The sequence below is a fragment of the Astatotilapia calliptera genome, chromosome 20, assembly GCF_900246225.1.
Source record: "Astatotilapia calliptera chromosome 20, fAstCal1.2, whole genome shotgun sequence".
In the NCBI taxonomy this organism is placed as follows: domain Eukaryota; kingdom Metazoa; phylum Chordata; class Actinopteri; order Cichliformes; family Cichlidae; genus Astatotilapia; species Astatotilapia calliptera.
In genome coordinates this window covers 11,078,467-11,092,453 of record NC_039321.1, presented here as the reverse complement: position 1 = coordinate 11,092,453, position 13,987 = coordinate 11,078,467, and the positions used below count along the sequence as shown (strand labels likewise).

At 43.1% G+C, this 13,987-nt stretch overlaps 1 protein-coding gene across 4 annotated transcripts in view; it reads right to left on the bottom strand.

The window, feature by feature from the left end:
- Positions 1–13,987, bottom strand: part of prkcz (protein kinase C, zeta) — a 105,819-nt gene that overhangs the window by 76,250 nt on the left and 15,582 nt on the right. The gene's annotated exons all lie outside the window — the stretch shown is intronic.

Genomic DNA, 13,987 nt, shown 5'->3' with positions numbered 1-13,987 from the left:
GAGCAAAGCTGATCACAGAAAAGATGATTTGGGGGTTTAGATTGTGATTCATGCAAAACTGATTTGGTTCCAGTTTTGAACTGAACTTAAATGTTTTTAAGCCCTGAGAATTTCATGACCCTGGTTCATGTATTTAAGAAGTTGTCAGGGATGCTAAAAAAGGGAGCAGCGACTGATTCCGCCTATGCTTTGAGCCCACACTCGACTCTTTGAAGAAGTGTGTCAGCGAGCACAGAGGACAGTTTCCTTTCAGTGGAGGTCACGATAATGACCCTGTCACAGCTGAAATACAGTCTGACAGCAGAGGCTCAGACTGGCTGCAAACTTCATCTAAACGATGAGGAGGTAAACATGAAGTACTGCCTTTCCAACTTACTTCTGCTGAAACATTACTCACCTGCCTCTTTAGTTTGATGTGTTCACTGTTGATATTCTTGGACTTTATAAACTCCAGCTGGTAGAATGAAGATGTCAGAAGCATGAAGCATCTTGACTATACATACATGACCTGGATTAGTTGGTCAGATAAAAACACTTGACTTGACTTGAACGACTACCAATATGAGCTATAGCGTAAAAACCAGTCGTTATTTTTGGGTTGCCATGGAGCTACATCAGTTTACAGGAGCAATCAGATTATATCGGTGAGCTGAGGCATCCCACAGGATTACATTAGTGACTTCAACTTAAAGCAAGTAATGAGTATGCTGAAAGTGGATTTTCAAAGCACTGCCTAAGCCAGGGCTGATGAGATGATGTAATCCCCAAGTATGCCAGTACTCAGCCAAATCAATGCATTCCTCATTATAATGTAAATAATACATTGGGACAATAAAGGGCTCAGTTTAAGGGACTATATTACATCAACAGTGAAAGCTGTGCAGACTATCACTCGACACTGTTTGTACATATTAATGCTAATCAGTATATAGAAAGGCTCCAAAGAAAGGCCAACCAGCATGGTGATTAGGACCAGGATGAGTGCTGTGTGCATTTCTAATTGGAGTGTTATCTGAAGTGCTGATGATGGAAACACTGTGGTCTCTGCACAGAACACCTCCCAGCACTGACAGAGCCATCCTTGCCTTTAAGGTTCAGTAATAAGTAACAAAAGGCAGACAGTGACCAATACACAGCCTTTAGCTTGTGGCCTGCTCTGTCACATATCCTCTCACGCTGATCTTTTAACACTTGGAAGTGTGTGCACATGCTGGGACTGCAGTAGCTGCACAATACCATTACACGCCACCAGTGTTGGTCAAGTTACTTGAAAAAAGTAATCAGTAACTAATTACTGATTACTTCCCCAAAAAAGTAATCCCGTTACTTTACTGATTACTTATTTTCAAAAGTAATTAATTACTTAGTTACTTAATTACTTTTTAAAAACACGATTTTTAAAAATCATGTTTTCGTGTCTATTCAGTTTACAACCTGAAGAGGTGATAAAGTGATAGAGCTTTCAGCCCAATTCTACTTTTTCTACATAATCCATCATACAAAATGTAATCAAATGGAAACGTCTCTTTTTTTAACTTGTTTTATCAGTTTTAATCTTTTAACTTTATGCATCAAGCAAAAATTTTATTATATGCAACATTCTCTGACTTGAATAAATTAGTTTAACATTTAAACCTATTTTCTGCACATTCCAGCACATAAAATAAAATATTTTTTGTGTTTACACTCACTCTTTCAAATAGATGCAAGTAAAACACAGCAGAAAATAAATAAAGTCAAAGACTCAGCGGTCCTTTTGCTCTATTTTCACCTGTAAAGCAGGACTGCGGTAGGCGGAGGTTTACCTTGGTGCAGGTGTGCCGCGGTCAGTTGCGCATTACGTCATTGCGCACTCGGTGCTTGCTTGGAAGTTTAGGGTTTTTTATCGCTGTAAAAAGAAGTTTTCTTCCCACGCACAACGGACGCTAATGTTTTTGTCACTTTTTATGGAATCAAAGTCAAAGTAAGGTCAGTACTTCCACGCTTTAAACGCTGCACGCTCATACTCTCTCCCACAATCGATATGTGATCCACTGTTGATCTGCACACAGCTGTTGTCACTAACGGCGTACTCGCTTACGTCACTGTCGTGAGACATTCTCGCAAAAAGATCTCGGTTTTAGTAACGCAGTAACGCAGCGTTCCAACGGGAAGTAACGGTAATCTAATTACCGTTTTTGCAATAGTAATCCCTTACTTTAATCGTTACTTGAAAAAAGTAATCAGATTACAGTAACGCGTTACAAGTAACGCGTTACTGCCCATCTCTGCACGCCACATGCATCAGCTTCTAACAACAGTGTGGCAACACAAAGACTGGACACAGATGCTGCTCCCTCTTTAAATTAGGGACTCATTGTAGAAGAGTAACATGAAGAGGTTTGCTACTCCACGGTTAGCCTGATATTAAAGCAGCAGTTCACTGGGCCAGTTTAACCAGATTAACCACTTGCAGGCTGACTGGAGCCCCATAATGCAGTATCAATGGGCCCTCCAGAAGAAAACCAGGAGACAGCTGTTGTACATGGTACAGATGATACTGACAGTCACATCACTAACCAGCACATCTGTTATTATGTAGCATTACATATCAGTGGCTACACTGCTGATAGACAAAGCTGTTCAGCTGATCCATAAAGAGCTAATAATAGGTCAGTGTCCAGTCAGCAAAACTGGCACGCATGACAGAAACTTCCAACAAACCTTCTGTGCCACAGTCCCACTCAGTCAGAAATAGTTAGAAAGGATCAATATCCAGCATGACTCACGTTGCATACAGCACAGCCACTATAGGCCCAAGAAGCCCAGAATGTTTCCAGAGCCAGATATAGCCTCTGAGATGTAATACTCCCCCCAGCGCTGCAGAGAACAAGCCAAGGAAGGAGAAGCTGAATGCTGAAGTGCCTCGTCACTTTGGGCAAAGAAACATTCAAAGTACGAGCGACTGATCAAGCACAGGAAGAGCGTGCTGTAGTAACACCCACAGAGCGTGCCTTTAAACCATGAGCACCGCGGTTTGGAGATGCTATCCACATGGACGCTAACCTTTTATCTACATGACATGGATGCACCTTGCTAATCAGCTGCACCACAATCTCCTCAAACATTGACAGGTTTCTCTCCAAGAAACAACCTGGTGGGAAACCAGTGGTAACATCACAGCAGGGTGTCCACAGTGGACACTAAATACCAGGACATGATCACCATGAAGCTGCTTTGGATCCTCATTCTGCCCAGCTGCTCAACCTGGTGACAAATACCATTGTTGCTATATGACTTTAATGCAATGTCTCCAGACAGACTGTGACCCAAGTGTGTGTTTACAACCCGAGATAACCCCGATGATGTCACCAATTTCACTTTCTCAGATTTGATAAAGCTCCTGCACACACAGACAGAGACACTTCCAGTATTGTCATGTAAGCCTTGTATGGCATGTGTGCACGCATTATTTGACAACATACACACAGAGAAAATGGAGATTTGGGGCTTTTTAGGACGTTGATCCTGGAGTGAGCAAACATCCTGTGTGGCACAGAGAGAAACACTGACAGGTTTGTGAAGGTCACCCATTGCATCAACAGACTGATCACTGCCCTGTTTTCTATCCTAGCTTTAATTGTTATTGCATTTTATACCAGTGACATTTGTGTCAGACAGAGACACAGTCTCAGTCACAAACGATTAGCTTTCCCAGTCAATCTAGGTTAAGAAATCCCAGTGCATCCAGTGGAACAGAGCTCTGATGTGCCAGTCTGCATCACTGCCATTAAATCACGTTGATGTCACTAAAACACCTCTGAATCGCAGCACTAGCAGACACCATAACAATGCAAGCCCTCACTCACATGTAAAGCAGCACTGTGTCACCCTCGTCGGCAGGTGTAGCCTCTCGTTTAAGTGGCACACAGTCGGCCCTTCGTGGCTGCGATACAAACACTGCCCTGCTAGCGCTGTTAGCAGCTTACATTCAGTCCTTGCCTGCTGTGCGTGGCCCAACCGGCTATAACGCAGACATCAATCACACATCCTTGTTATGGATGAAGATTCACACGCTCGGCACAGATCCATTGTCTCTGTGGTGTGACATGGAAGCACAGACTGATGAAAGATGGATGGGTGGAAGGATGGATAGCTGATAAGATAGCTCACCGCCCGGTGTGCCTTCTCCTCTCTGTCCTCCTCTGTCAGCACATAATCCACGCTCAGTGTTTGTGAGTGTGTGTTCATGTATGTGTGTGTGGCGAGCTGGCGAGGATACACACTGCTACATCCCTCTGACGATCCCTCCCTCTCTCTCTCCTCTCTGGGATTTATTTCATTATTTCCTCGCCCCCCTCCCTCCCTCTGAGATATTCTCCTTGCTCTTCACAAGGCTCTTTGATTCTCTCGCTCTGTCTCTTTCTCCCGTCTGCTTGCGGAGCTCGTCCTTGATGAAGTCACATCTCAGCCATTTTTTTTCTTGGCTTTTGCAGGCAGAACAAAAACCAGAGAAGCAGGGAGGAAAGCGAGTGCCCGTGTTGGAGCCGATGTCTGTACGGTACAATGCACCCGCCCTCGCTCTCGCACCACATCTCATGTCAACCTATGTTGTGATGCAGCAGCACTCGAGGCTCCTCCCTAGCCAGACAGCGGTGCCACGGAGAGAGGGAGGTGCTAGGGTGGTGCGGGGGTTTGTGCTGGGAGGAGGGGAGGGGGGATGGGTAGGGCTTGGTGGTGGTGAGGGGGAATGCTTTATCACAGAATCTGGTGCAAGGCAGGGCAGCCTCCATCCACTGAGCACATCATCCGGGATTTCAGTGCCTCCTCCCACCTTCCATCGCTCTGTGTGCACACAGGGGAGTCTGTTTCCTCTCTCTCACACACACACACACACACACACACACACACACACACACACACACACACACACACACACACAGAAAAAGAAAGCCAGCTGCTTTCAAGCAGAGCCTCATCTGTTGTCAGCACAGAGCTTCACATTAGTAACATGTTGGATTTTCTTGGTATCATTTTGGTGAATTTACCAAAAACCACGGAGTTTTATAAGGAAGTGCGCTGAAAGCCATCTACAGTTTCCAGGTTTGATCTGAGAGGAAACCAAAGGAGAGGTGTATGGGCAGAAATCTGTGCCATCAGAAACTGAAGTTAAATTCATATTTGAATGGCTCAGATTGAATCTGAATTGTAACTTGAATAAATGCTTTTAAAAACTGGATTTGAATTAGCCTAATTTGAAATTCAATTTATTGGTTTGAAAATGATCATCACTAAATTGAAATTGAATTTTATATTTTGAAAATGAATTTATTTGCTTTGAAACTGCATTTTATCCTTTAGAAATTTAGTTCTCGAATAATTTCAGATTCACTTCTCACCATTCAGTTTCAGTTCCAAAATTCAGTTTTTTGGGACTTACATCCTCTGGTTCAAGAGTAATCGAGCGCAGATTAATAGAACTACGTTTTACTAGCGGACCGAAAGTGTTACTGACGGGAATGTACAGCATCTTGAGCTGAATTAAGACTTCAGAAGTCATTCGTCATGTCAAATGACCAGCGGATAAACTCTCAGGTTGGTAATAAATGTATTACATGTATAAGAACAAGCGTCATGTTAACAAATGATAGCCGTACAGTAACTTTTATGCTTATTGTAACTGTTAGCTAAAAACGCTAATTTAGCGTAGTTTGCCCCGAATTCAGCTTTGACAAATATGATCGACTGTTTCTAGTAGAATTCCAAAGTTGTTATGTGTTAATGTAGCGGCCACTGGATGGATTTATTTAATCCAAACCAATTCCTTTATCTTACTCAGGCTCCAAACCATAGCAGGACCCATGATATTAGAGGGAAATCCCAACAATCCCCAAGAGCCCCTTCATCTGGAACCTGAAATCTGTGCAGGGAACAATGAATTCTCAAGACGACCAAATGAGCAAAACACACCGAACAAAGTCACAAAGTCAGGCCTCAGGTGTCCACAGAGCTTCTGACAACAGCAGGATTACATGGAGAAGCACGAACACAAACTAGGCACACTTTCATTAACAGCAGTGTTAAATGTAACCTGCTGCAAGGTTTAATTATTCAGTTCAATTCAATTTTATTTACAGTGGCTTGCAAAAGTATTCGGCCCCGTTGAACTTTTCCACATTTTGTCACATTACAGCCACAAACAAGAATCAATTTTATTGGAATTCCTCGTGAAAGACCAACACAAAGTGGTGTACACGTGAGAAGTGGAACGAAAATCATACATGATTCCAAACATTTTTTGCAAATAAATAACTGAAAAGTGGGGTGTGCGTAATTATTCAGCCCCCTGAGTCAATACTTTGTAGAACCACCTTTTGCTGCAATTACAGCTGCCAGTCTTTTAGGATATGTCTCTACCAGCTTTGCACATCTAGAGAGTGAAATCTTTGCCCATTCTTCTTTGCAAAACAGCTCCAGCTCAGTCAGATTAGATGGACAGCTTTTGTGAACAGCAGTTTTCAGATCTTGCCACAGATTCTCGATTGGATTTAGATCTGGACTTTGACTGGGCCATTCTAACACATGGATATGTTTTGTTTTAAACCATCCCATCGTTGCCCTGGCTTTATGTTTAGGGTCGTTGTCCTGCTGGAAGGTGAACCTCCGCCCCAGTCTCAAGTCTTTTGCAGACTCCAAGAGGCTTTCTTCCAAGATTGCCCTGTATTTGGCTCCATCCATCTTCCCATCCACTCTGACCAGCTTCCCTGTCCCTGCTGAAGAGAAGCACCCCCAGAGCATGATGCTGCCACCACCATATTTGACAGTGGGGATGGTGTGTTCAGAGTGATGTGCAGTGTTAGTTTTCTGCCACACATAGCGTTTTGCATTTTGGCCAAAAAGTTCCATTTTGGTCTCATCTGACCAGAGCACCTTCTTCCACATGTTTGCTGTGTCCCCCACATGGCTTGTGGCAAACTGCAAACTCTTCCACTCTTCCATAAAGGCCAACTTTGTGCAGTGCACGACTAATAGTTGTCCTATGGACAGATTCCCCCACCTGAACTATAGATCTCTGCAGCTCGTCCAGAGTCACCATGGGCCTCTTGGCTGCATTTCTGATCAGCGCTCTCCTTGTTCGGCCTGTGAGTTTAGGTGGACGGCCTTGTCTTGGTAAGTTTACAGTTGTGCCATACTCCTTCCATTTCTGAATGATCGCTTGAACAGTGCTCCGTGGGATGTTCAAGGCTTGGGAAATCTTTTTGTAGCCTAAGCCTGCTTTAAATTTCTCAATAACTTTATCCCTGACCTGTCTGGTGTGTTCTTTGGACTTTATGGTGTTGTTGCTCCCAATATTCTCTTAGACAACCTCTGAGGCCGTCACAGAGCAGCTGTATTTGTACTGACATTAGATTACACACAGGTGCACTCTATTTAGTCATTAGCACTCATCAGGCAATGTCTATGGGCAACTGACTGCACTCAGACCAAGGGGGCTGAATAATTACGCACACCCCACTTTGCAGTTATTTATTTGTAAAAAATGTTTGGAATCATGTATGATTTTTGTTCCACTTCTCACATGTGCACCACTTTGTGTTGGTCTTTCACGTGGAATTCCAATAAAATTGATTCATGTTTGTGGCTGTAATGTGACAAAATGTGGGAAAGTTCAAGGGGGCCGAATACTTTTGCAAGCCACTGTATATAGCACCAAATCTCCAACCACGAGCGATGAGACGAAGACAGGATAAAGAGTGCTAGAGATTGATAAGAGAGCCAGAAACTGAAAATAGTTATTAATGTAATCACATTACATTACATGTAATAAAGTAATGAAACTACAAACAGCCATCCATTGCTGTGAGCTACTGCACATACAGCATGCTAACACAAAGCTCGTAGCAAACAACCCAAAGCTAAATATGTGGAAACTCCAGCTCAGAAGCCAAAGGATGAACATCAGCAGATAACAAGATGAGCAACACCAGCTGATCCCAGTGATCCTTTCTACCAGTATCCTCACAGTGACAGCTGCTCTCACCTGCTCTTTGTGACAGTTTTCAATGCGAGTTGAGTTGCAGAACAATTACATTACTACTTAAGTATGGCGTTATTTTTGTGCCACTATTCTGAGTGCATAAAAAAAAATAAAAAAATTGAGCGCATGTAAAAAAAAAAAATTTGCAGGTGCAAGTGTTGCATTTTGAGGAAAAATTTATTTTGAGCGAAGAAAAGCTCAATTTGAGTGAACAAAATTCATTGCTGCGTGCAAAAGATGTATTTCATTGTTTGCTTTTATCCACACACACACACACACACACACACACACACACACCAGCAGCTCCTCTCGCTCAGTGTTTGCATTTGCGCTTGCTCACAGTTTACACAGCAATATTCTCACATGAAAATCTCTTAAAAGTTTATTTTGTGACCCAGAAAGAGTAATATTTCAAACTCCGCCACTCTGTGTTCCTCCGCCACTACCTCGTTTGAGTAAAATCTGATTGGCCGTTTTGCATCCAAGTCTGTGATTGGCTGGTTTTGTGGCACAAATATAATGGTGTACAGAAAGAGTTGAGCGCTCGCGGGCAGAAATGTTGAGAGCGCAAGCAACACATTGCGAGCAAGCGCAAATGCAAAAACTGAGCAAGAGGGGCTGCTACTGTGTGTGTGTGGATAATAGCAAACACTGAAATACAATTTTGCATGCAGCAATGGATTTTGTTCACTCAAATTTAGCTTTTCTTCACTCAAAATAAAATTCTCCTCAAAATGCAACACTTGCACCTGCAAATTGTTTTACGTGCGCTCAGAATAGTGGCACAAAAATAACGCTATACTTAAAAAGTATGAAATAATCTGTGATACCTTTTGAGAATATCTAAACCATAGAACCAATGTAGGCTGGACCAAAGTTAAAGACATGCAGAACAGAACTACACATAATTATAAATCAGACAAACAAGAACAAAGTCCATGGCTCAGTCCCACAACGGAAAACTGGGAATTATTTTAAAGCATTTTATTTGAAGTGAACAAAGCCTTGAAAACTGCTTCAGTACATTCAGTTTAGTAGCTACTAGTGCTGTCAGCGCTGAGTCTGCCTTGAAAAACAGACACAGTCTAAACATTAATGAGTAACAATGTTTCCCTGCTTCCTCATTCTTATTCTGTCCTCCTCCCTTCAGGAGAAAACAGCTCAGTCCTTCAGTCCTTGTTTCCTCCCATCAACACCAGCACTACGTTAAGGAGGGTTAAATGACAAACAGCCAAACAGGAAGCCACAATTAGTACAATGTTAATGTACATTATTACATGTGTCCACAGGGTGTGACCAGCACAGCTTAGAGCACAAGAGTGATCTAACTGAGTGTGTGTGACCCTGATCCAGATCCCTCATTACCTACCTACAGCTGTGTCTTCACACCGGTTCCAGTGGTATGGCACAGGAAAACAGCACAGGGCTCACCTCCCCTCAAACACATACACACAGGCTTTTCTGCACATGCACACTCAGGAGCGTCCAACACAAGCTGCTGAAACATGCTGTCACAGCAAATAGGCAGCGAGGGAGTGTAGCAGCAACCTGACAGTACACTGGTGGGGATGGGGAGCCAGCAGCGGTGACGACTCCACACATGAACTCAGCAAAAACACAAATGACACAGAAACATCTTTGCAGAAAAGCTTCCTGACCGACACGTCTAAAATAGTTCTGCATGTGTTACACGGACAGGATAAACTCTTAACTCCTGGTTACCTCAAACTGCTTCTCAAGTCCAACCATAAAATCCCCTCATACACCAAAAAGATTCAGTTAAGGTGCTTTCTTACTGAAATCCACCCATATGGAAAAGAAATAGTAAAAACTTATAAAAGACTTGCATCAGATGTGGCCTACTTCATATAGTGAATCATATAAGGCTTATATGATTTACTCATGAAAGTGGCCACTTTCTCGTTACTTTCATATATTGTTTTAGTAAGTATCCAAAACATACAAGTTTCATTTATATAATTTTTCAAGGGATCTTATATCTGTTTTCACTCTTGTATGCTTTTCATACAAGTTTCACACAAGACAGATACAAACTCTATATGATTTATATATAGGGATGGGTACCGGTAGTAACCAGACCGAAAAGCAGCGCACATTTTGGTGCTTTATTTCGGTGCTTTTTTTTCCTGAGCTGTGATACACTTCTAGCCAATCATTTTACATTTCCGAGGATAGTAGGCGGGTCCAGGTACGTACGTTCTTTTAGAGCAGAGCTACAGATTAAAAATGCCCAAGGCGAAGCGGTCAAAAGTCTGGCTGTACTTCACAGCAAAATATGCAAACTCAGCAGCAACAAGTGCTTTAAGCTGATACTGTGATACTGTCAAAGGAGGTAACACCTCAAATCCGATGAAACACCTGGTGACGCATAGCGTTTTTTTTAAAAGCCCAGAAATGCGCCGTATTTGATAGCTTGCTGCGAGACCTCACACCGAGCACATCTGCTGCGGGTGTGGTGCCTGTTATCGGACCCGGAGTTAGCAACATCCCCAAAAACCCGAAGAGTAGAGTCCTGGGCCCTAGCCCTGCCAGTGTAGCAGAAATGATGATGGATGATGATGGCAGCAGCCGTTCTTCTCTGCGTGAGTAGCTTAATCTTGTTCGTGTGTAATTTACGTTGAGTAGGCTAACCACGTTATTACATTAATGCAGGTAAGGTGAACTAGCAAACACCATCATAGCTACATGCGGCTGTCTTCTTGTTTGATGGCAGATACTCCCTTCACCCTGGCCAAAAAGGCTAAAATGACCAAAGAAAAAGTGGAAAACAGTTAAACATGAGAGGGTTTAAGTTTGTGTTTTTTCCATTGTTTAAGCACTGCTTCCAGCCAAGAGTGATACCATATATGCCCCATAGCTGCAGAAAAGGCTAACATTGTTATATTTTTACAAAAAAAAAAAACAGCTGAACATGAGAGGTTTTTGGACAAAGTTGGTGTTCTCCATTCTTTAAGCACCGGCACCGTTTCAAAAGTACCAGTTCGGCACCGGTATCGGATAAAACCTAAACGATACCAATCCCTATTTATACATATCTTTTCCGTATGGGCATGCTTACCATATCATGCTCAATTCTTCAAGAACCAGCTGATGATCACCCTTAAGAAGTTTAATATAGAGTGTTTGATGTTCAGAGCCCTGCACCTGCAGACTTACATGAAGGCCCAAAATCCACAGAAATTAAATATCAGCCATAACTAGGGATGGGTACCGGTGTCATGGCACCGGTTCTGACATAAACGGTAGTAACCAGACCGAAAAGCAGCGCACATTTCGGTGCTTTATTTCGGTGCTTTTTTTTCCTGAGCTGTGATACACTTTTAGCCAATCATTTTACGTTTCCGAGGATAGTAGGTGGGGCCAGGTACGTACGTACGTTCTGTTAAAGCAGAGCTACAGATTAAAAATGCCCAAGGCGAAGCGGTTAAAAGTCTGGCTGTACTTCATAGCAAAATATGCAAACTCAGCAGCAACAAGTGCTTTAAGCTGATACTGTGATACTGTCAAAGGAGGTAACACCTCAAATCCGATGAAACACCTGGCGACGCATAGCGTTTTTTTTAAAAGCCCAGAAATGCGCCGTATTTGATAGCTTGCTGCGAGACCTCACACCGAGCGCATCTACTGCGGGTGGGTTGCCTGTTATGCAACATCCCCCAAAAACACGAAGAGGAGAGTCCTGGGGCCCGTTCTTCGTACCTCGCTAAGTAGGTTAGCCGGATTAGATTGTTGACGATTTCGCGTGATCCTGGATCGTTCGGTTCCCCGAAGCTCATCCGGGACTTGCTGTCATAGCAACAGAGCCGTAAGCGTAAACCTGCTCGGGAGCAGGTTTACTTTATGTAAACAGGATTAGATCGCGGCCACTCAGGTATGTCCGCTTCATTTATACGAAAGCAACAGCGATATTTTTCCACTGTTTCACCATAAATAAATATTATCAATGCAACTAAAGATAATGCAGCACTTGATCCTTTTATTGATGTCACACAGATACATACAGGTCATTTCCTAAAAAAGGGAAATGTACTATTAACATTCTATTACATGTATGTGATTATTACAGATGTAATTCATATTTCAGAGTAGTAATTGTAAATTACTTCGTGTAATCAAGATGAGAGACCACGGCTATAAAAGCGAAGGTGGATTTGGGAAGCCTGTCGCAGCCATGTCCTGTCCGTATACGCGACCAACCCATTGCGGAAGGTGCAAGATTGATAAGGAGAGTTTTCAGAATTCAGCGTATATTGCGGGACAGACAGGATCCTTTAGCTCAGCGCGACAGTGTGCTCATAGAGAGATATCGATATTCCCGTGAGGGTATTATTTACTTAACCAACTTGTTGACGAGGGGGTGCAGGACCACCACCTGTCTTTTTTTCCTCTGCCCTTTTCTTGGTTGCTGTTATGAACAAACTAACAGAGTATTACAGGCCAGTATTACCTTGCCAAGAGACGCAAAGCAATCTAAGAGATAAATATTACCATTCTGTAGAATACTCCTGTATTCCACTTTTACTTGTTCCCATGTTCTTGTGGGTCCTGTTGTGGCTCTAATGTGAAAGGGGATATAATATAACATATTATAATATAATATAATGCCATATGATATTGGACAATATAGTGTCATATGATAGATCTACCCTACCGCCTACTGGTGTTGGCCAGAGGGGCCGATGGCGCGATATGGCAGCCTGGCTACAACCGTAGCTGCCTCCACCAGTGTGTGAATGTGGGAGTGAATGAATAGTGGTATCGTAAAGCGCTTTGGGTGCCTTGGAAAGCGCTATATAAACCCAATCCATTATTATTATTATTATTAAATTACCTACGAGTTTGATTTGTCAGCAACTTTCTGCCAGCCCTCTCTCCTTGCTTTTGCAGCCTTTGCAGTGTTCTCTTGCGTTTTAATTAAACTCTGAAACTCCTGAAATCCCTCAATCATGAGTTCTTGCTCTGCTGCCGGAAAATACCGAGCACGCCCCTTGGACATTTTCGCCGACCAATCAGCGGGTTGCCGATCAATGTTTCTACTATCGATGCGTAGCCCCTTTTACGACACCCAGTGATGTCACATTCCTGCGTCCAGCTGTACTAATCGTCAACAGCAGGTGTGTTCGGGGAACCGGATTAGCGAGCTCACGGTTAGCGCGATGATTTGATCTTGGATGTGTCATTTGATCTTGGATGTAGTAAGCGACGTACGAAGAACGGGCCCCTGGCCCCTAGCCCTGCCAGTGTAGCAGAAATGATGACGGATGATGATGGCAGCAGCAGCCGTTCTTCTCTGAGTGAGTAGGCTAACCACGTTATTACATTAATGCATGTAAGGTGAACTAGCAAACATCATCATAGCTACATGCGGCTGTCCTCTTGTTTGATGGCAGATACTCCCTTCACCCTGGCTAAAAAGGCTAAAATGACCAAAGAAAAAGTGGAAAACAGTTAAACATGAGAGGTTTAGGACAAAGTTTGTGTTTTTTCCATTGTTTAAGCACTGCTTCCAGCCAAGAGTGATACCATATATGCCCCATAGCTGCAGAAAAGGCTAACATTGTTATATTTTTACAAAAAACAGCTGAATATGAGAGGTTTTTGGACCAATTTTGTGTTCTCCATTCTTTAAGCACCGGTTTGAGCACCGTTTGAGCACCGGCACCGTTTCAAAAGTACCGATTTGGCACCGGTATCGGATAAAACCTAAACGATACCCATCCCTAGCCATAACATTAAAATATTCTCACGTTGCAGTCTGGCAGGGCACACACACTCAACCCAGGAAGGTGTTCATGGTGTCTGGAAGCAGGTAAACTGGGACTGGGGATATATGGACTGGGTTGGCTCTACACACCAATCCACTGCCACCAGCTCTGACTGAGATCTAGGGTCAACACCACTGCTGCACAACATGTTCCTGTTATACTCCCATCAGAGTGTATACAAGAA